This window comes from Oryx dammah, unplaced genomic scaffold, assembly GCF_014754425.2.
Source record: "Oryx dammah isolate SB20612 unplaced genomic scaffold, SCBI_Odam_1.1 HiC_scaffold_26, whole genome shotgun sequence".
NCBI classification, from domain to species: domain Eukaryota; kingdom Metazoa; phylum Chordata; class Mammalia; order Artiodactyla; family Bovidae; genus Oryx; species Oryx dammah.
In genome coordinates this window covers 12,824,974-12,849,562 of record NW_024070210.1, presented here as the reverse complement: position 1 = coordinate 12,849,562, position 24,589 = coordinate 12,824,974, and positions in this window count along the sequence as shown.

The window sequence follows — 24,589 nt, the reverse complement described above, 5'->3', positions numbered from 1 at the left end:
ATTTTGAATATAATGAACAGCTTCTTAAAGATTGCATTGGTTATTCAATACTGCTGCCCCACAAATGAGAAGAGAATGAGGAAATCAATTCCAAGCGATGGAAGGACATCCCAGATCTTTGGTGGAGTTCTTGCTCTGCCAGGTTTCCTAACCTTAGGTATTTGATTTGTGAATGCAGCCGATAGTAGGTAATGTCTATTGAGCATTTATTATATACCAGGTACTGTGATAAGGGTATTATAAGCTCTGTGTTGCTCAGTGCTCATTGCAGTCTCATGTGGGCGGGGCCTCAAATGGAAACACTACTGTAATCTTCCAGTCAGGCTGACATTAATACCTTATCCCGTCCCTTCTCTTTCACCCATTATAATCTATTTAATTGTCCCATACTTCAGCAAGGATATTCTAAGGTATTTTTTTCACATAGATTATTAAAGTCTTTAATACAAACGGGTCTAAGAGCTAACAGTTACCATGGGCTTACTATGTGCCAGTTTTTAAGCTAAGCAATCTATATGCAAATCTTATATAACCCCAAACACTCCTGTAAGTTAAAATGTTATCAGCCTTATTTCAAAACACTAAAGAGAGCATTAGAGACACCCCCAAGCTCACACGGAGACTACAGACACTAGGATTTGAGCCAGACCTGTCTGACTGCAGAGCCCAAGGATTTAACCCTTACTTTACCGGCTTCCTTCATGGCCCCTTGTCAGAGCAGAAAGAATATTCCCCATGAACCCAAGTGTGTTCACATGTTTATTTCTTGACAATAACAAAACATTCTCTTAGCAGTCTGGTATAAAATTTTCAGCCTATTAATTTTATTAGATTTCCAAACAAGGTAAAACAGTAACATATTCCATTCTATGGAATCTAAAGATTTGGACTTAAAAATTTTTCAGGCTGAGAATTGAATTTGATGCAGTGTCTATAGGTGAAATAATACTTGTTCAAATTAGAGGCAGCTGATATGCAAGCCAAAAGAGATTTCCTAGGTCTTAAAGCTTAAACTAAACTGAATCTCAGAAATATGGGGGTTTCTTTTGAATTGAGGAGTTGACAAAATTTTCCACAGAGGTGATTCCTGGTAAGAAAGTGTTTTTCTATTTGAGTTACCAGATCAGCACTTCTTGTTATTGTTTAGTTGGTAAGTTGTGTCTGACTCTTTGCAACCCCAGGGACTGCAGCCCTCCAGGCTTCTCTGTTCATGGGGTTTCCCACGCAAGAATACTGGAGAGGGTTGCTATCTCCTTCTCCAAGGGCTGTTCCCAACCGAGGGATCGAACCCCTGTCTCCTGCATTGCAGGCAGATTCTTTACCACTGAGCCAATAGGAATGCCCCTATGGAACTGACTATTAATTTGTCTCCTCAATGCTAAACTTCTCAATAAAGGTTATTAGATATTTTAAAGTATCTTTAATTTTAAAAATAGATGCTAGCAGGACAAAAGAAATCTTTCACAAAAATTATTTTTGAATTAGCTTTGTACTAATAAGTCTGTATTTTCACAATTAAATGAATATAATGAAAGTGAAAGAGGAGAGTGAAAAAGTTGGCTTAAAGCTCAACATTCAGAAAACAAAGATCATGGCATCTGGTCCCATCACTTCATGGGAAATAGATGGGGAAACAGTAGAAACAGTGTCAGACTTTATTTTTTTGGGCTCCAAAATCACTGCAGATGGTGATGGCAGCCATGAAATTAAAAGATGCTTACTCCTTGGAAGGAAAGTTATGACCAACTTAGATAGCATATTCAAAAGCAGAGACATTACTTTGCCAACAAAGGTGCGTCTAGTCAAGGCTATGGTTTTTCCAGTGGTCATGTATGGATGTGAGAGTTGGACTGTGAAGAAAGCTGAGTGCCGAAGAATTGATGCTTCTGAACTGTGGTGTTGGAGACGACTCTTGAGAGTCCCTTGGACTGCAAGGAGATCCAGCCAGTCCATTCTAAAGGAGATGAGTCCTGGGTGTTCATTGGAAGGACTGATGCTGAAGCTGAAACTCCAGTACTTTGACAACCTCATGTGAAGAGTTAACTCATTAGAAAAGACTCTGATGCTGGGAGGGACTGGGGGCAGGAGGAGAAGGGGATGGCAGAGGATGAGATGGCTGGATGGCATCACGGACTCGATGGACGTGAGTCTGAGTGAACTCCGGGAGATGGTGATGGACAGGGAGGCCTGGCATGCTGCGGTTCATGGGGTCACAGAGAGATCGGACGCGACTGAGCGGCTGAACTGAACTGACAACGACTATAATAAATTGCGTGGCGTATTATTTCCTGTCTGCAGTCAAAGCTGAATTGTGCATATGCATGTGATTTTTTACATTCATGTTCATAGTGACTTTCGGAACATTCTAGGATTCTCTCTCAGTCTCTGGTAAACTGAAGCCATCTCCGTTTGTGATTTCCGCTCATGCCTCCTTCGCGGTTCTGTAGCGCTTCTGGTGCCCAGTTTTTGAGGTAAATTTCCTTCTGGGTGCAGACCCAGCCTTTCCGTCAGATGAATGCAGCAGTCCTGCGGACTTGCCCTTGAGGTGTGAGGAACATGTTTCTGACTTTTCTTGTGACTTATTGCAGAGAAGCAGAAACTCCTTGCTTAAAAAGCTGCAGAGCTGAGCCTGAGGCATTCACAAAAATGAACCATTGGCCAAGCCGCATCTTTTTTAATTCGAATAGCAGCCATCAGCAAACAAGACTCTGGGCATTTACCTTCAGATTTTGGTGGAGAGATAAGTGCGTTTACAGTCAGTTGGCTCATAAGTGTTTATTGGTGGGTCTGGGTTGTTTCTGAATCTCTTAGGTTGTCTTTTAAATGGGGAAAGTTTCCAGCAAAGTCTGATAATACCCCCACAAGATGGGAAAGTCTTTCTGGAAATAAATCAGTTATTAAGGTACTAATAAAGTTTAAAAGAAGGAAATCTATGATGAAGTCAGTTTCTCTAGTAGCTTCTAGGGAGAGGGTGTGTGCCCAGACATGCATTGATGCATTGGCCCATTGGGAACATTTATTGTGTACTCCTTGAACACACACTACTGTAGGAAGGAAACAAAACTTAGCTTTAACCTTGTAGGTACTTAACTGGTGGAGAATGATTGAAACTCTACCCCCCCCCCCACTCAGATACATACAAACAGAAAAATGATTTATACATGTGCAACAGTGGGAAAATAAAGCAATGTGAAAACATAGTAGTTAAATATAATGATTTGGCTCTTTTACTCCTGTTTTAGAGCACTACCTTTGCCAGACCCCACCCAAGTGAACACAGGTCACTTTCTCTGAAAAGAACATGCTAGTAATCGTTGAGAAAGGGACTTGGTAAAATCCTGAGAGACAACCTTACATTGACGTCAGTACTCAGATATCCTCACTGAAGCAGGATGTACCAGTTAGATGTCAAGCTTCCATCTTGAACCTTCTGTATATGCTAAGTATGAGGCTGGTCCTTGGTAAAGGCCTCCAAAGATGGAAGTCCAGTACCACTGTTACCAGGCTTCCCTTGTGGCTCAGATGGTAAAGAAACTGCCTGCAGTGCAGGAGACCTGGGTTCGATCCCTGGGTTGGGAAGATCCCCTGGAGAAAGGAATGGCTACCCACTCCAGTATGTTCGCCTGGAGAATCTTTGGACAGAGGAGCCTGGAGGGCTACAGTCCATAGGGGTGCAAAGAGTTGGACTCAACTGAGTGACTAACACTTTCACGTTCACCACTATTACTAGCACGAGCTCCTTTATTTACTAGCTGTGTGTCCTTGAGGAAGTGATATATACTCCATTTCTTATCTATTCAAAGAAGATAGTAGTCACTGTTTGGTGGGGAGGCTAACTGGATAATCTTATTTTGTAAACATAAATCATATTATGCATGTTTTATTTACACAGGGGGTGTTAAGTGCATGTTAAAAATTACAGTTATTATAATTGTTAAATATCCCTGTATAGTTGAGGAAATAGGCTTGGAAGGGTTAAGTGACTTTCTCCAGATCACAGAGTTAGTAGGTAGAAAAGCAGAAATTTGAACCCAGCTCTTTCTGACTCCATATTAGATATCTCTCTATTGGGTCATCATGTCTATCTGTTGAAAGTGTATTTTCTGAGTTCCGACTTTGTAAATATTCCCCTGAACACTAATCTACTAGACTTGGTCCCTTTCCTTGTGACATCTACATTCCAGCTGCCTCTGTAACTGCTTCTCCCTGTACCATGCGGTCCCTGGCATTGAGGACCAGAGTCACTGAGACCCCACCGTGCTCCAGGCCAATCCATAACTTGGAGAAAGTATGGCTGGCCCAGGCTGACATTGTTGGGAGGACAATTCCTAAGAGCAGGATTGGCTGGATGTCCTTCCTGCAATTTGAGAGACAGTGACAGTGATGAGCACTAGCTGAGTGGAGTGCTGGGGTAGGTCATGCCATGGATGGAAGAACCCTGACCCCTTCTCCAGATATCTTCCTGCACAGCACCCACTGTGACTTAGTATAGTGCTGAGAATCTCTGGGATTCGATCTCAGCCTCTGCTGCTTATAAATTAAATGGTCTTGTGTAGGTTATTTAAGCTCTCCATGCCTCAATTTCCTCACCTGCAAGATCAGGATCATGATAGTACTGATCTCATAGGAAGTTCATAGGCAGGACTGCTTAGCAAAAAGTACTGAATTAACGCCAGGAGTTAATGTTAATATAGGTGCAGAACTGTGTCATCTCATTTCATCTTTCCTTCATGCCTGGGAAATAGATGCTTAATATTTCCAAAGAACCAAGTTTGCAAAGCTAGTAACTACCCAAACAATAAGAGTTGAATGTAAACCATCTAACTGAACCTGTGCTTTATTCCCTGTGCTGAATCCTCCCTTGAGTAGCTGGAAGAGTCTGGGCTTGTGTCTAGAAAACAAAAATATGAATTCAGTCAATCTCTAGGTCCACAAGAGTTTCTTCAGTGTCAAATGTGCTAAAAGAGATATATCAATCAATTGCTCTGGGACTTGGGTGGGAAATGGTGAACAGCCAAATATCTCTGTTTGTGGACTGGGGACGAAATTAAAGAAATCGCCAACTGAGTCGTGAAGTAGATGGTGAGAAGTTCACGGTTTTTAGATTCCGGAAAGAATTCCAGCTCAAATCACACAGTAGGTTTTACCATCTGGGTGGCCTGGGCTGCAGCTGATAAATATATTCACCTCTGAGCCTCAGTATTATAAACTGGAGAAAAAGAGGGAGAGGAGATGGGGGTGGTATTGGTTGATTGATTGTCATTGATTGTGCAGAAATCAGACCCTGAGAGACACTTGATTGCTACAGCATAGTGTACAGGGCCAGGGTCCGTTTCCACCCTTTACCCATGGATAACAAAGAGAAGCCAGCCTTCATTTGGTGGAGGAAAGCAGTCTAGACTCTAGAGAGTGGGAACATTATCCGCAGAACTGCAAAGGTAGAAATCATAGCTGTGGTTGGGGAATTGCAAATAACACCAACCTATGCAAATACAAATCACATGGTTGACACAGCCTGTGTTTAAAGAAGAGACGTAAGGTGAGAATGGCAAGGAAGGTAGCTTTCATACCCTGCATGTTCTTCTGAAAAGATTTATTACCTGTAGGATCCACTGACAGCCTTTGAGTGAGGAAATAACAAGTTAGACACTGGGTTGAAGGGAGGGTGATGAATCTTCCATATCTGAGGCAGACCAATAATGGAGACAAGGGACAGGAATATGGAAGGAGGCAAAAATAAAGAGAACTATGAGGACCATGTGATTAAGGGTAAATTAAAGCAGTGGCCCTGATAATAAAAAGAAAAAAAAATCAAGTAGCACAGGTGGTTAGCTAATCAGTTAGCTAATGCTGGGAGGAAAGAACTTTAAAGACAACCTAACTTTATGATTCAGAAGTTTGAAAGCTCTCTTCTAAAGCTTTCCAATACAGTAGTCATGTCTGTAAGAATCTGCCCGAGGAAACCAGGTTTCTCTGGAGAAAGGGCACAGTATTGATTGAAGGGAGATTGTGTGTCTGCTCAGTCACATCTGAATCTTTGTGACCCCATGGTAGCCCGCCGGGCTTCTCTCTCCATGGAATTTTCCAGACAAGAATACTGGAGTGGGTTGCCATTTCCTACTCCATGGAATCTTCCTGACCCATGACTGAACCCACATCTCCTGTGTTGGCAGGCAACACATGGGAAGCCCAAAAGATTCGGTAATCCATAACGTTTCTATTCGACTTAATAGAAATTAAGAAATCAAGTCAGCTATCAACCTGATTCTTTCCCTTCTCTGTTTCTCTGCCCCACTGCCTCCCCCTGCTTTCCCCATTCCCCTTCCAAATAAACTATCTGCACCCAAATCCTTGTGTTAGGGTCTACTTTTAGTAAGACCCCCCAGATCTGCTTTTAGGTGGAACCCCAGGTGAAGACAAGTATAGATTTTAGAGCAGGCCTGCCTTGTGGCCAGTTCTGCCCCTCTTACTTACAGTTTTAAGGAAATTAGACATCTTGTTGCTTCAATCCTCTCATCTCTAGAATGGGTGTAGAGATAATAACTAAGTTAAGCTTCTGTGAAACTTTACTGAAATAATTCCTTTCAAGTGCTTAGTATGACATTATAAGTTTTCAATAAAATTAGCCTTAGTTATTATTATTATTATTATTGATGTTGGCTTACTTCCCATCATCTCTAAATAGATGGAGTGAACAGCTGTAGACAACTACAAGTCTTAACAAATTCTGGAAGCTCTCTCACATCTGTGCAAACTTCTGGACCTCGAAAGTCTTCTAGTTCCTGCTGTGTGATGAGTTAGACTCATGCCGGTGCAGATGTGCAGGCTTTAGAAAAGGACCAAGCCAGTGGGGTGAAAGGCCAGGCTTCCTGCGATTCAGGGACCAGTCTGGTGTCGCTGAGTGAAAGCCTCATGAGGCACAAGTGAAAGGGGTTGACAATGAGACCCATGTCCAGGGCACACCAGAGAGATGGGTGCTTTCCAGAGCTTTGCTAAAATGTTGAAAAGCTCAGTCAGCAGCGTCTCTGTCTAAGTGTCACATGGTCTGTTAACAAGGAGTGTGTTAACCACCTTCCCCTGAGTGCCTCCATGCCCCAAGCATTCTGTTTGCTACCCTGTGATTAAGACAAATGTGACCTGCTTCCTGGTTTCAAGTCCGGTCAGGGAGATAGACACATAAGCAGATACATTACAACACAGAGTGCCATGGCTGTAGTGAGAAGGGAAAAGAGTTTATTTAGGCTAAGACAGGGAAGAAGGAAGGAAGGAGACCTTTAATATACTTTACTGTGCATGGGAAACAGCCTGGCAGGTGAGGAGCTGAAGCTCAAAGAACAAGTGCAGGTTAACTCAGGCCATGCTGCTGCATCTGAACCAAAGGTGTCCTTCTCCAGCGCTCCTGCCATTGTGCTCGGCCCTAGTGGTGACGGGTAGAAACTGATCACAATTCCTTCATCTTACGCTCTTGATCTTGCGTAGGAAAACAGATTTCTCTTTTATTACTGTTGTAAATAGCAGGTCATCCAGATGCCTCATCCCTTTTTCTCTTTCCAAATTACATAAGTGTGATTACCCCAGTTTCATATATATATATAATATGCAGATAGTAACTAATAAAATTTATATATTAATCATATGAAAAACATGATTAATATATAAAATATAAAATCATTTGAAAGTGGTCACAAGGTATAAGCTTCCAGTTATTTATAAATAAGTCCTGCGGATATAATATACAGATGGTGACTAAGAAAATTATTATCTCATTGATTTATAACTTGAAATTGTCTTTTTTTCCCCCGCTTAGGTGACCTCCACTGTGAGGCAGAATTAACTAAACCTTGTGATTTATCAGGTTATTTGGATATAGAACTAATGAGGTTTTTATTTTAAAAAGGTCAAGACCTAGGGGTTTTAAAGCAGGATTTGGGGAGCAGGCTGATTGACAGGGGTAGTGATATAAAGAATCAATAGCATCTGGGGTCTAAAATATGAAATAGTTTCCTGCCAGAAGTAAGTAACGGTCTCTGCTCTTAGAAGATCTAATAAAAGATAGATATGGATGGATCTAGAGCCTATCATGCAGAGTGAACTAAGACAGAAGGAGAAAAACAAATATTATATGTTAACACATGTATGTGAAATCTAGAAAGATGGGGCAGATGGACCTATGTCCAAGGCAGAAACAGAGATGCAGACATAGAGAATGACATGTGGACCAAGCAGAGGAAGGGGAAGCTGGGGTGAGCTGGGAGATTAGATTGACATGTATATATACTGCTGCTAAGTCACTCAGTCATGTCTGACTCTGTGCGGCCCCATAGACGGCAGCCCACCAGGCTCCCCCGTCCCTGGGATTCTCCAGGCAAGAACACTGGAGTGGGTTGCCATTTCCTTCTCCAATGCATGAAAGTGAAAAGCGAAAGTGAAGTCGCTCAGTCGTGTCCAACTCTTAGCGACCCCATGGACTACAGCCTACCACGCTCCTCCATCCATGGGATTTTCCAGGCAAGAGTATTGGAATGGGGTGCCATTGCCTTATTACCATATGTAAAAAAGATGACTAGTGGGAAACTGTGAAATGCTGGGCTGGAAGAAGCACAAGCTGGAATCAAGATTGCTGGGAGAAATATCAGTAACCTCAGATATGCAGATGACACCACCTTTATGTCAGAAAGTGAAGAGGAACTAAAAAGTCTCTTGATGAAAGTAAAAGAGGAGAATGAAAAAGTTGGCTTAAAGCTTAGCATTCAGAAAACTAAGATCGTGGCATCCAGTCCCATCACTTCATGGCAAATAGGTGAGGAGACAATGGAAACAGTGAGAGACTTTATTTTTTGGGCTCCAGAATCACTGCAGATGGTGATTGTAGCCATGAAATTAAAAGACCCTTGCTCCTTGGAAGAAAAGCTATGACTAACCTAGACAGCATATTAAAAAGCAGAGACATTACTTTGCCAACAAAGGTCCATCTAGTCAAAGCTATGGTTTTTCCAGTGGTCATGTATGGATGTGAGAGTTGGACTCTAAAGAAAGCTGAGCACTGAAGAAAGAATTGATACTTTTGAACTATGGTGTTGGAGAAGACTCTTGAGAGTCTTGAGAGTCCCTTGGATTGCAAGGAGATCCAACCAGTCCATCCTAAAGGAGGTTAATCCTGAATATTCATTGGAAGGACTGATGCTGAAGCTGAAACTCCAGTACGTTGGCCACCTCATGCGAAGAACTGACTCATTGGAAAAGACTATGATGCTGGAAAGGATCGAAGGTAGGAGGATAAGGGGACGACAGAGGAGGAGGTGTATGGATGGCATCACCAACTCAATGGACATGATTTTGAATGAACTCTGGGAGTTGGTGATGCACAGGGAGGCCTGGTGGGCTGCAGTCCATGGGGTCGCTAAGGGTCAGACGTGACTGAGCGACTGAACTGAACTGAGTAGGAAACTGTTCTTTAGCACAGGGAGCTCAGCTTGGTGCTCTGTGATTTCCTAGCGGGGTGGGATGGGGGTGGAGGTGGGAGGGAGGACCAAGAAGGAGGGGATATATATATACACATATAGCTGGTTCACTTCATGGTTTGGTAGAAACTGACACAACATTGTAAAGCAATTATACTCCAATTAAAAAAAAGATAACATTTTTAAAATGGGATATAATCAATTTACATGCAGTAATTATAGGATGTTGTGATACTAGATAAGAGAGTGAATGGGGTTAATCAGAAAGGCAGTGCAGACAAGAAACCATCATTTATTAAATGCTTACTTAAAGTTTTCATGTTGTAGGTATGGATAGTCGCATTTCACAGGTGGGACACTGAGATTGAGATATTTAGTGTTAAGTGTGTTACCTAAAGGGGCAGAAGTGAAACTTGAACACAGGTTCACTGCTGAACCTGAAGAAAACAGTTTTCTTCACTCTAGAAAAGTGTTGTTTAGGTGAAAATGTCCCATAGGAGCTGGTGTTGGGCTTCAGTGTCCAAGGAGGAGAAGAAGGTAATGCTGCAATTAGGTGATGGATGACAGTCTCAAGAACTGTAAAGTTCAAAAGCAAATTCTCAGATGTAGAAAAAAATTGCAAGCCAGGAAGCCAAGAAAACCATTTGGCTCGAATGGAGATTTGTGAGCTTGGGGATTGGATAGAAATTAAAGAAGTCAGGCTCTGTGGTGCTGGCTGGTAGAGGAGTTTGCAGTCAGAGCATGGTTCTAGTTGAATTTGGTGAGGTTTTTGAACTTATATTTTTTTTCAGAGACAAGTCCTAGAGAAGGAAAGTAACGCAGGTCTCCAGTCTAAAGACCATGTCAGTTTAATGCCGTAGATTTTAGCCCCAGGCCCTGTTGAAAAGTGGTCTGATTTTTCTGTTTGCTCTAGAAGAGTTTTGAAGGGTGAGATGGAACCATGGCTTTATTGAAGTAGTAGATAAGGAATTGGAGTCTGATTACAAAGAATAAAATATTGCAAGATCACTCGATGATATAATTCCTGCAGAAGGAATGCTCTGATAATGTAGATGTAGGGCAGCCAGAGGAGGAGGGCCTTTGAGAATAGGAAAAAGGAGTGAACAGGAGTGGAAAGTAGCGCTTGAACTTAGCAACTGAGTTCTGACCAGGAGAGGCCAGCAAGGAGTATATACTCGTAATTCTCAACGTTGAGCTCTACCTTCCCAGGCATTAGGCAGTGAAGGAACATTTTTTGACATGTGCTTCATATTTTCTTATTGTTAAATGAGGTGGAAACTAATATAAGAAGAATTCAGTGAATCAATTAAAAATCCTGGGTATCTTCTTTTCTATTGGAGTATAACTGCTTTGCAATGTTGTGTTACTTTCTGCTGTACAGTGAAGTGAATCAACTATATGTATATGTATATTCCCTCCGTCTTGGACCTCCCTCCTACCCCACCCCCACCCCACTCCTCTATGTCATCATTAGCACTGATGAAGCACTTCCTGTGCTTTACAGCCCGTTTCCCACTGCTGCTGCTGCTAAGTCGCTTCAGTCATGTCTGACTCTGTGCGACCCCATAGACGGCAGCCCACCAGGCTCCCCCATCCCTGGGATTCTTCAGGCAAGAACACTGGAGTGGGTTGCCATTTCCTTCTCCAATGCATGAAAGTGAAAAGTGAAAGTGAAGTCGCTCAGTCGTGTCCGACCCTCAGGGACCCCATGGACTGCAGCCTACCAGGCTCTTCCTTCCATGAGATTTTCCAGGCAAGAGTACTGGAGTGGGGTGCCATTGCCTTCTCCGCCGTTTCCCACTAGCAATCTGTTTTACACATGGTAGCCTATCTTCTATGTGCTAATCAGAATTCTTGGAGTTGCTGATTTGTACAAATATGAGATACCAGGGATTCAAAATCTAGACACGGGCTGGAAAGTTAGCCCACAGGCAGCTCCAGAGTTTGCAACATGTAGCATAAAATATTTGTGATCCAGTGACTTGTGCCTCCCTTGTGATCTTAGATAGCAGAAACATTTCTCTATCACAGTGGGTTTTACTTGTGCTGAAGTGGTGGGGTTGAATTCGGTGAGGTGAATTCATACTTTCCTGTCTTTACCACTAGACTGTGTGTTTCCTGAGGGCAGGAACAAGGTCTTCCTTTTTGACTTCTGGTGCTTAGAACAGAGAGCAGTTCATAGTCTAAAGTCAGTACATAACTGATTGAAGGAATGCCTGAAAGAATAAATGGTGGACCCGTTTTATAGTTGTTGTAGTTTATAAAGTAGGCACAAATATAATCCAAGCTAAAGGAATCAATTCAGCAATTCTCTATAAATTTGCTGTAATATAACAAAAAGGCTTAACAGAATTCCTTACTTAACTCTTTAGCTAATGGACCTCCCGGGTGGCTCAGTGGTAAAGAATCCACCTACCAATGCTGATACATAGGTTCGATCCCTGGGTTTGAAAGATCACCCGAAGAAGGAAATGACAACCCACTCCAGTACTCTTGTCTGGGAAATCCCATGGACAGAAGAGCCTGGTGGGCTGTGGTCCACGGGTTGGCGAAAGAGTTGGACATGACTTAGCTAAAAAACACCAACAACTAATGGACCTTCACTCATTTGACAAATATTTTTTGCGCTTCTACATCATGGCAGTCAGTTTGTTAAATATTAGAGATTGTCTTCTACTTCTTTAAAACAGTTTTTACATGGAAACATATTTGTTGAAACAAACTGAAGCCTGTAGTATAAAATCATGTGGTCTTTTTATGCTTTCAAAGAAAGAATCACTGTTACTTGTTCAGGTGCTAAGTCGTGTCTGACTCTTTGTGACCCCACAGACTGCAGCATGCCAGGCTCCCCTGTCCTTCACTGTCTCCCGGGGTTTGCACAAACTCATGTTTGTTAATTGATGATGCCATCCAACCATCTCATCCTCTGTCTCCCCCTTCTGCTGCCTTCACTGTTGCTGCTGCTGCTAAGTTGCTTCAGTCGTGTCCGACTCTGTGCCACCCCATAGATGGAAGCCCACCAGGCTCCCCCGTCCCTGGGATTCTCCAGGCGAGAACACTGGAGTGGGTTGCCATTTCCCTCTCCAATGCATGAAAGTAAAAAGTGAAAGTGACGTACTTGAGCTTACTTCAAGTATTGTAGGTCTTGTAAATCAAGTGTTATCTGAGAAGAGAACACAAGGGGGCACCAGAGAACGAGAAACAAAACAGAGCAAACCACTGAACTGCTGCTTGGAATCGGGACCTTGCTCAATTTATTGTCAGTCTACCTCCAGCTCAGGCAGATGCCAGCGCCTGATGAGAAGGGGACACAGGTGATGAGAACCCAGCGAGTGCCCTTGCACACCTGATGCTCTAAGACACATTAGGTCCCCCTTTGGTCCAGTAGAGTGCTATTTCTGGAGAGGATGCTCCCAGGTAGATTCACAAGCCATAGCAGCTCCAGCTCCTCTGGAGATGCCTTCACCCTGAGCCCCTCAGCTCCCAGTAGGTCTCCCTGTTGATGCAGAGCTAGGGTGCTGGTTTCAGAAGGGAAAGACACTATCTTTAAAGACTGACTCACTCCTGTTACTTCCTGTGCAGATGGCTTCCAGGCCCCCGGCAAAGGCGAGTCAGTCACTGTAGTTTGGAGACAACAGTGCTTACCAGTTTCTGGCATGGGGCCTCTGATTAGAATATGGAAGCACCAGCCAGAGCTCCTATGACATTATTAGGCACAACTCATGATGTCACTGGGCGGTTTTAGCCAGCTGTAGGTGACGGTGATTAATGAAAACCCATTCTTTAGACTCACAGGGCTGTGGGTATGTGTATTTGAGTATGTAAGCCCTAATCTCTTCCATCTGGCTCTTGCATTCTAGGCCCACATTTCTGATTACCTTGTAGTTTTTCCCACCTGTATATCCCACAAATGCAGGACATTCAAAATAGAACTTACCAGAGTTTCTTCCTAATGCAGATCTCTCTTTCAGTTCAGTTCAGTCGCTCAGTCGTGTCCGACTCTTCACGACCCCATGAATCGCAGCACGCCAGGCCTCCCTGTCCATCACCAACTCCTGGAGTTCACTCAGACTCACGTCCATCGAGTCAGTGATGCCATCCAGCCATCTCATCCTCTGTCATCCCCTTCTCCTCCTGCCCCCCCAAAATAAGTGGCAAGACCCAAGTAAAGCAGGCTGGAGATGTGGAGGTGTTAATAATCCTGTTTCTCCCCCCACTGCTCTCAGTCCTGTCACCCAGCTGATCATCTGGCTCCTTCCCCTGTTCACATCCTTCATTTATTTTCTGTCTGCTATAGAGTATTTTTAAAACATTATTTTCAGTTGTAGGATAATAGCTCTACAATATTGTGTTGGTTTCTGCCACACGTGAAAGTGAACCAGCCATAGGTATACATATGTCCCTCTCTCTTAAGCCTCTAGGTTGTCCCGGTGCACTGGGGTTGAGCTCCCTGCCTCATACAGTAAGTTCCCACCAGCTGTCCGTTTTCCATATGGTGAGGTCTATGGTCCCTCTCCTCCCCCTACTGTGTCCACAAATCTGCTCTCTCTCTCTGCTATAGAGTATTTTAAATTCAGGATTGTTTACCTCTTTCCTAACTTCAGCTGTCTCTCTGTAGTTCTATCTGTTCTGATCTTTTTCTCATCTAACTGCCCCCCCACACACACTCTTTTTTAAACACTGTTTTTCAATTCTTCAATTATTCTTCAATTATTAACAGAACATCCATTTCCTTAGCATTAGCCACAACCTATTGTCTTTCCTACCTCCTCTCTCACTTCATAACTCACATTCCGTCTGCTCCCCAATGCACACAAATACAAATGCCCTGCCCACTTTGTCTGTCCTCCCACAGTCCGTCATATTTGACCTCGGGTACCCTCTGCTGGATGGGGTGTAGCATAGAAATAAGCAACATGGGGTCTACAACTACAGCAGCTGCTGACAACCTACAACCTCCAACCTGCAGGCCGAGTATTCCCCACCATCTCTTTCCATAGAATATTTGTTAGAAACACGATAAAAGATGTCAGACAGAAAGTGTATGTATTGTACAGTTTCACTTATGTGAATCTAGAAAGTGCAAATGAACCTGTAGTGACAAAGTAGATCTTTGGTTACCTAGAGAGGGGCATGAGGAAAGGGATTATAAGTTGATGCAAGGAAACTTTAGGGGGTGAAGGATATTGTCCTTATCTTGATTGTGTAATGATCTCACTTGTCTATTCAGATGTCAAAAGTTGTCAAATTGATCACCTTAAATATGGGTGGTTTATCATTTGTTAATTGTACCTCACTTTAAAAGAAAACATTATCGGTAACATTTCCACCAGGCATTCCCATTGTCTCAGCCTCGGTTACTCTGAAGAGTTGTCTAGTCGCTCAGTTGCATCCCACATTTTTGCGACTCCATGGACAATAGCCCGCCAGGCTCCAGTGTCCACGGGAATCTCCAGGCAAGAATACTGGAGTGGGTTGACATTTCTTTCTCCAAGGGATCTTCCCAACCCAGTGATCGATCCCACGTCTCCTGCGTTGCAGGCAGATTCTTTACTACTGATCCACCAGGGAAGCCCATGCAGTTCAGTTCAGTTCAGTTGCTCAGTCGTGTCTGACTCTTCGTGACCCCATGGCCTGCAGCACGCCAGGCTAATTAAAAGGGAAGACCATTACTCATGTCTTAGTAGAGAGGCCACTGGAGTGATTTCCGAGTCCCAGACTCCCACTCCGTTACTAGTTCTGAGTTTGGTCACGTCACTTAACTTTTTCTACCTTTTTAACCTTCATCAAAGATAAAACAGGACTGGACTTGATCATCTTCAAGTCACCTTCTGAATTTCTAGAGTTCTCTCATCTCCATTTTACGGATTCGTTGCCCAGGTATTTTGGGGGTACCTGTGCTTACTCAGGTAGTACGTTAGTGGTACGTGTCTCCCCTTCCTTTGTTGTAGGTGGTGCCTTGGCTGTTAAACTTGCTTCTTTCCTGTGTGTTTCATCCCTCTTTGAAACTGCAGGGGCTCATCTGATACAATATTCCTTTATAGAAGCAGAGCACGGCCTGCTCAGTTTCCTTGTTTGCCTAAATTACCCATCTGAAGTGCACATCATATCATTAGCCTTGCAAATTCATCTTCTCCTTTTCAACATTTAACAATAATAGGATGTGTTTAGTTAGGTTGAAAACCTGTAATTTTAGAAAAGAAATGCCAGGAGAAAATTTGAAATAGAAGGATGTTTTATGAGACTGTGAGAGACTTTAGAACAGAAGATATCACTGGGAAATTTCCCATCTCTTAGGCCCTTGTGAACGACACTGGCTTCACACAGTGGTCTTAAAGTTGAATTCACTCTGAGAGGAATTTGTAAGCTTCTTAAAGCACCCCGAGGTTCATGGCTGAACAGTGTTCCCTGGAGAGGAGAGTTTGCTGGAGTTTCTCTAAAGCCCAACGGCTTAAATCTAAATGACCCCAATGCTGGCTTTGCTTATCTCTAGGGAAGTTTCCTTAGTAACATACCAATGGCATTAGGATGCTTAAAGGAAAACATTTTTAGTGTTGGGATAAACCAGAGACCAGAGAAATAAGAGGATGACAGTCACATTTAGACAAGCTGGACACATCTGTTATTTATCTCACGTATCTCTTAGTGTGGCTCCTAGACGAAAGCAATGGTTCTTACCAGTTTGCAACTCTGAGACATTGAAAGTTTGCTCAGAGACATTTAGGTGTGTGCCCAAGATCCCACAGCTAGTATTTTCCAAGCAGGAATTTGAAGCCAAGCGTGGCTAGTTTGAAACCCAGTGTTCTTTCATGCCCTCCTGCCGCCCCACTCCCTACTCATGAGGTATTTGAATTATCGTTCGACCATTTCCTCACCCTGGTGTTTTTAGTGTGCCGTTTGCAGTTTCTTCGGGGTATCTTGGCAGCCCTCAGGAGAGGTTATGGAACTGTGTCATAATTGCCATGGGCCATTAACTCTGCAAGCTGTCCTGACACCATCGGTGTACAGGAAGGGTGGACCCTCTTGGTTGGATGTGGAGGAATCTCAGCTTTTATTTGACATTAGTTTAGTTTTGCTTTTTTTTCTTCCCTCCTAAGTGGTTTTTGCATGGACTTTGTGGTATTTTTAGGAATTGAGTTTATTTTGGTTTAACAATAAGGAATTGTGGTCTTCGGGACATTTTTTCCTGTGTGAGACTAGAGCTTTTATTTCCTGTCTAACCTTTCCTTTGTGAAATCTGAGTTGCATTTCATTGGCTGGAAAAGGGATTCAGAAATCGGTCTTTGCCTCCAGCCTTGCTCCCGTTTTAAACTTTACACTTGAAGGGCCATAGCAATTTTTCTAAAACTATTGTCTAATCATATCAATTCCCTGCAGCATGTAGGAATCACTCCCAGTATACTCAAGCGGACTGCCCTAAAGGTCACGGAGCAGAATGCTCATAGACCAAATTAAGATGTATGATGATGTGGTTCATTAAGTCACTTAAACTGCACAGAAGAAAGGGAAAGAAATCAGGTTGATGATTACACTTAGGATAATAAGTGAGATGGTAAGACTGCTATGCTGGATCCTTGGTCACGGTGTTCATATAGTTCGCTGTCTGCCGTATCATCCTTTCCTGGTGATGAGTGGTTACAAGGACCAGACTTGAGGTTAATAGGGGGATTGCAGCAGCTGGAAGGCAGCTGAGGACATCACACACTTGTCCTACTGGAGAGCTGGGATGGAGATAAAAGAGCAAATAGATCTGGCCACAGCTGTAGCTCACCGGTTAGCCTACTAACCGCATACAGGTTTTATCTGTGTGTCTCAAGCAGAGAAAATATGGGGCCATAATGAGTGTCACTGATGAGCTGATAAATTTAGGGATGAAAACTGTCAATCAGACTTGGTCTCAGCTTTATAAATGTATTTGGCTTACTGGTGCTTGCATTCCTTTCTATAAGTACCACTCTGTTTGGTCCAGTCTTTTTATCTTTCTTTAAAACACATATACTCTCGTTGGGCTTCCCTGGTGGTTCAGACAGTAAGGAATCTGCCTGCAGTGCAGGAGACCAGGGTTCAACTCCTGAGTTGGGAAGATCCCCTGGAGAAGGGAAAGGCAACCCACTCTAGTATTCTTGCCTGGAGAATCCCATAGACAGAGGAGCCTGGTGGGCTACAGTCCGCAGGGTCACAAAGACTTGGACATGACTGAACGCCTATCACATGCACGTGCTCTCTTTAGGTTCTGTATGTTTGACAGGGGTCAGAGGTTTCCATTTGCTCTCTACACTTAACACATTGTATGAGTTTTATTCAGCCCATTTGCCTTTATTGTAACCCATAGGAAAATGTGCAAGTGAAAGTCGCTTAGTTGTGTCCAACTCTTTGCGACCCCCTGGACTATACAGTCCATGGAATTCTCCAGGCCAGAATATTGGAGTGGGTAGCCTTTCCCTTCTCCAGGGGATCTTTCCAACCCATCAGTTCATTTCAGTCACTCAGTCATGTCCAACTCTTTGCGACCTCATGAATCACAGCACACCAGGCCTCCCTGTCCATCACCAACTCCCGGAGTTCACTCAGACTCACGTCCATTGAGTCAGGGATGCCATCCAGCCATCTCATCCTCGGTCGTCCTCTTCTCCTCCTGCCCCCAGTCCCTCCCAGCATCAGAGTCTTTTCCAATGAGTCAACTCTTCGCATGAGGTGGCCAAAGTATAAGTAATCCTAAATATTACAGCATTCACACACTACAGCCTTTTTAAGATATTTCAAGAACTCTTTTTTTGATCTAGAAAAGAAGATACAAAATATCATTTTATTCTGTATGTTATATGATACAGTCTGGTACTCTTTTAGGCTCATCTCCTAACTCTCCTCACCAGCGCTCTCCACTTTCCTGCCACATAGAGCAACATGTATTCCCTGAACTTGCACACCTCTCACTCGTCTGCATTATGGCCAGAATGCTCTGTGATCTACCTGGAGCACTGCTTCCTGTTAATCCTTTCAGAAGTGTAAGCATGGCTTTTTCTAGGAAGTCTTACTTGAACACCACTTTCATTTTAATCCCAAATGCAGGCCAAAAGGCAAACTCATACACACATGCACAAATACCTCCCTCTCACTGTGCTCCTAAGGTCAAGTATAAGAAGCACACGCTAGTTTCAGAGCACTTAAAACACTGTATGCATTTTTTATGCTATTCTTTCCTACATTAGACTCTGAACAGCTTTTATTCAGGGATTTTAATAAATTTCTCCTATTATCCTCAGTCACTAGCCAAAGCCCCACATGTTATAAATGAGCAGTGTTTTCTGAGTTATTGAGTTAATGAATATTTAATAACAAATAAATGAATGCGACTGTGCTACCATTGGGGGGATATTTGTTCTTGGAGTAAGCAGGATTTTTACACTTGTCACTTTAAAATTCAGTCCTTATGGGACTTTCTTTCCCTTCATTTTTTTCCTTTGAATGTTTTATGCAAAGTACTATTTATTCCTACTACTTGATTTTTTAAAAATCACTTAAATATGCTTTATAAATGAGTAATAATAGCAAGTAGCACTAATCTATTGGATATCTACTGCGTGTGAGACTATATTAGAACTTCTCTCTCCGTCGGTCCTAAGGGAACTGGATCAAATGACAGCATTGTATGAATCACAACAAAGATTTGAGGCAGATGGAGCGTGAGTAACTTCAAACAGGATAATTAGATGTAATAAGCCCCTATACTTTGCCCCCTGTCTCCATGTTAGAGCCTGTCGACTGATGCACTGATTGAATTTCGGTGACCAGAAGCTGCATTTATGTGTGTTCGTATCAGTGCATTTTCAGTAACGCTCTGATGCACATCTGTGTCTCAGCCTTAGATGAGAACTTTAAAAAAAGAAAAAAAAAGATTGGCACTGTCTCTGGCCACATGAAGTGTGCAGCCACCATGGCCTCAAAATCAATGGGAAATAGGTTATCAAGTCCTGGGATGACCCACCTCAACTCCAGCTGGGGTACCCTTGAATTCCCACAAAGCAAGTCCTGGTCCATGTAAATTCACTGAAGAATCAAATACCCCAATATGCACATATCCCTCCCCCAAAAGCATGATCCAGAGTCCACAGGAGCTTTATCTTTTCTCATCCATACTGCTCCTGGGGACTTGGCTGCTGCCTCACACACCCAGCCCCATTCTTACCCAGCCTGCGAATCAGTTCAGAGAAGCATTTCTGGTTCCCCTACCAGACTGCCTTCCTCCCACCTGCACTCCTGCTCCCCCCGGCAGGAGCAGCTCTGGTCCGTTCACCTGGTCCTACCTGCCCACTCATGCATTGAACATCCATCCAGAAGGCCGTTAAATGTAAGACTGAAGGCTTGACGCTCAGAGAAACTTGGATCTACTTACTAACAGTTTGCCCTTGGCCAGGATAACCTAGCATCCCTGTGTGTTGATTCCATCATCTATAAAGTGGGGTCAGAGTGCTTACTTCACAGTCCTTCCTTCTCACAATTAAGCCCAAAACAAAGTGTAACAGTTAACTTGCCTATTATGGTGTAAGTATAAGAGAATTATGTATTAAGCCTAACACGAAGTATAACAGTTATTTCTTGTTCCATCATCCCTACTGCTGTCCTTCAGCCCTTCACCCTGTTCATCCTATGCCATCTCTGGGACGAATTACCCTCTGGAATGGACAAGGACCCCATTTTAGTGCCCTACATTCTAAAAGACCCACTATTAGCAAAAGGAGTGTGGAAAGAAAGCGCTGTTTAGAGTCTTAGAAAATCTGAGCTTGCTTTTGGGTCAGAGAATAGTAGAGGGAGCTGTGAGGTTGTGTTCTGGCTCCAAGGGACCCATGCTGGTTTGGAAGGTCATCTGAGTAGATAGTGTGATGAGCCATAAGCAATATGATTTTAACAGCCCCTGAAGTTGATCTCAAATACTAATATGTTGTCTAATTAAGGTATTTGGCTCGTGGGAAGGTTGAGGTATATGAAGAAAGCATTGCTGTTGCAGTCACAGGGATAGAGGATTGAATCTGATTTCTGCCACTTTCAGTCTAAATGATCTTATCCATGTTGCTTAAGCTCTCTGAGCCTCAATTGTTCCCCTGTAAAATAAGAAGAATTCAAAACTTAATACAGTATTAGACAGCTTTGCTCATGAGAGTTAAGTGGGATATAGAAAACCAGGTGCTTACTCCATCCTGTTTTTATTCTCAGTGTCTCAGTCCTGTCCCGCTCTTTGTGACCCCATAATCTGTAGCCCACCAGGCTCCTCCATCCATGGGATTTCCCAGGCCCCCCTCCTGGAGTGGGTTGCCATTTCCTTCTCCAGGGACCCTTCTTGACCCAGCGATCAAGCCCATGTCTCCTGCATTGACAGGCAGATTCTTCACCTCTGAGCCACCAGGAAAGCGCTTGGTCCATACTAGTAGGTAGCCTGTAAACAGCAGATATTTTTGGTTCTACCTCCTTGTTTCTTCTTCAACCAGTAGTGGAGAGGGAAGAAGGGAAGTCGGGGAAGAGGAAGAGGGGAGAGGAGAGGAAGAGAGAGAAGAAACGTCTGTGAAAACTATCACTTTGCTTGCAGATGTCATGCTTCACGTTGATTTTGTGATATGATGGGGTTGCATTAAGGATGTCTCCCATCATACAAGACTGTTCAAGTATCACTTTGCTGCAGGCTTCTATTTCAGGCCTTGAATGTGGGTTTCCTAATCATATACATGGTAGCGAGAAAGATGCTTAAACCATCAGTATAACTGGTAATATTCCCTTAGCATGTAGTACCCACTTATCACTGTGAAATTTTACACACAGTATCTTGATTCACGCTCAGAAAACCTAGAGAAGTAGTTCCTGTTCCTGTTCTCTACTATACAGTAGACAGAAATAGAGTTCTAGGGAGTTTAAGGAATTGGTGTGGAGAGTTCCAAAGTGGCAATATTTGAATCAGATTCTGAGAGCACACAGGGTTAAGCTATGATGAAATAACTGGGTACAAGCCGGTGCGGTTGAAGTGCTATATTTGGTAGGAGACGTGAGGTTATGAAAATTTATGCTGGGGCCAGATCCCCAAGGACTCTGGATGCTTTCATTGTACCTAGACATTTAGTGCCCTTTGGAGAGTTTTAAGTGGGAACTGTCATGAAGACATTTCTGTTGAAGAATAGTAGTTCTGACCACTGTGAGGTTGATAGACAGGTATTGCTAGAGTTGTGCTCACACAGAGAGAACGAACTCAGGCAGTACACGGGATGTCGAACTGCCTGCTGGGCTGTGGTTTGGGTGCAGAGGGTGTGGATAAAGAAAACTCCAAGATGACTACCAGCTTAATGCCCTGCAGAACTGGGTGGTCATGTCCTTAAGAGGTCATTTCTCTTTCCTGGAGGAAAGAGAGGGTTGGAAAAATAAAGTGTGTCTAGGAGATAACCAGGGAAAAATGAAATAGGAAAACAAGGAAGTCAAGGTTGGCAAAAGACAACATCTGGAGTTGCAGAATCTGAATTCTTAATGTTATCCACAGATGCTTCTTATCAAGCCTAAGATGTGAGATCCACTGGCCTAGATTACTTCCTAACAGCTCTGAAAAATCTGAAAAATGATAATACCGTTCTGTGCATGTAAATGGCATCCGCCTGGATGAGATGTGCTTCCTGTTAGCCTAAATGAACTGAGGAGTATATTTTAGTAAAGTGGAAAGAAAACCCAGATAATTTCCAAACTGCATATTTCTAAACATTTTTATTTGTTCTTTGTTCTGGCAGCATTTTAGAGATTAAACATCTTAAGAGTTTTATTCTTTTTTGTCCGAAAGAGAGATTTGCCTCTGAGCAATTTGACAAACATTGAGATTCCTCTTAATCTGTTGCTTTCCTCTGTCATTTTCTCTGTGTGTGTCTCTCTTCTCCTGTTTTATTTTGCCTTCTGTTTTTTTTTTTTCTCTGCTTTTCTTCATCTTCTCTCCACCCAGAAATGAAAAGTGTTTCCATGTATTTTTTCCCTTGAGGGCATGTGTAGAATATTTCACTCTGGGGATTCATCCTTGTTTGTGCTCAGTTGTGTCCGACTCTTTGCGACCCCTGGACTGCAGCCTGCCAGGCTTCCCTGTCCTTCACTATCTCCCAGAGTTTGCTCATGTCCACTGAGTCAGTGATGCTCTTCGAGCATTTGTCCATAGCCATCCTTAGTCCATCCCTTGGCTAATAGCGGCTGTACAGCATAGTCTTTAAGGGCAAATTGGAACCAGGTTGCCAGTTTCAGATCCCAGCAATGATTACTTATGTGGCCCTAGAGAATTGACGGAACATTTTTCTGCCTCGGTTTCCTCAAGTTCAAGTGTGGACATTGACAGGTCAGCTCTGCTCAGTTACCCCGCAGTCAGAAATGCCTCCCTGTATCTTCTTGGTTCTGCCCATCGTGGTTCTGCTGCAGCTCAGCTGTGTGTCCTCTTTATTTCTGGACCTGGGCTGAAGAAGTGGTCCTAATATGTCACATCGTAGATTGTGGCAAGGGGAAAGAGAGCTGGATGTCACGTGATGGCTCTTAAACCTTCTAAGCTTGAGACACTTCTGTTCACCTTTCTTCGGTTATGAAGCAAGCTACACAAAATGTCTGACTTAACAGGACAGAAAATGTAATCCTGCAGAGAGGACAAATTCATTTAGGAAAAGATTGGTAGGAAGGGGCAGTGTATACTGTCAACAATACAATCAACCACAATAACTGTATGGGATTAATCTACTAATTAGTGAAACACTTAGAATGGTGTCCAGTGACTAGTGTCTGCTAAGTAAATATATGTGTTAGTTATTTTTAATAGAGTCTAATATGAGTATCAGAAGAAGAAATGTATTAATTCACCCTTCAACTTTGAAAATCCACTGTGCATGCCAAGGACAGGACTGCTGAGAGTTGAGAACAATATAGAAATGAAGGCCTTGGTCTCTGCCTTATATGAACTGTATGTGCTGTGCTTAGTCATTCAATCATGTCCAACTCTTTGTGACCCCACTGACTGTAGCCCTCCAGGCTCCTCTGTCCATGGGACTCTCCAGGCAAGAATACAGGAGTAGGTTGCCATGCCCTCCTATAGGGGATCTTCCCAACCCAGGGATCAAACCCAGGTCTCCCTCATTGCAGGCAGATTCTTTACTGTCTGAGCTACCAGGGAAGCGTATGAATTATATGGTCCTGTGTAAAAAATAAATATGAAGAGAAAAGGGTAGTTGATGAGTCTGATTTCTTGATGGACTAAGATCCCCATCACCAGGGTACCCAGGGAAAACATCTATACCCAGTGCTGCCACACATTTGGTTTTTTGTTCAACTCTTCCAGCAGCCTGTGAACTGTTGGCTTACAGTAAGCATGTCTTTTTTATCTGTGTACCTCCAGAAACTTCCACAGTGCTGTTACAGCATGAAGCGAACCTCTCGATTAAACTGATCTTCCTTTATACAGTCTGGAGGTGGGGTGGCGGTTCTGGCCTCTTCATTAGGTACAGTTTCCTTTTCCAAATCAAGTCAGGAATTCAGAGTACATGGATAAAGCACTGAGCAGTCTGAGGTTAACTTCCATACTGTACCCACCCAAAGCATTGCACAGAGGTATGAAGACAGCACAAGGAATTGAGTCACCGTTGCCAGAGAATCTTCTTTGCATGGCTTACCCAAGGCCTCACTGCCTCACAAGGAGCCTGTTGCATTTATATTACTTAAGGGAGACAAATGCATTTGAATGAAAATGCTTGATCTATTTGTGTTAATGCACTGGTTTTAATGTTTTTCCTCTATGTGCTTGCCTTGCAAGTTTTATTTTGCTAAGGACCATAGAGAGATGATATTTCTGGTGAGATGGGGAGCTATACTGTCTCAGGTTTTCAAACTGACATGCACATTAAGTATGGAAAAGGATCCTCATCTTAGTGAACTAAGAGCAGAATAGAGTGATGGTTCTGCTAATCCAGTCTCCGGGATCCCTCAGCTGCACAAACCAGACGTTAATGGGATAAGAGAGTCCACCCAGGTGACAGCATCGTTCTGTGTGGCAACCGCCTGTGTCCACGGTGGGTGATCAGCTAATGTCATCAACCTCATAAGCCAACAGACTTTTTAATTATCATCCCAAGAAAACAGGC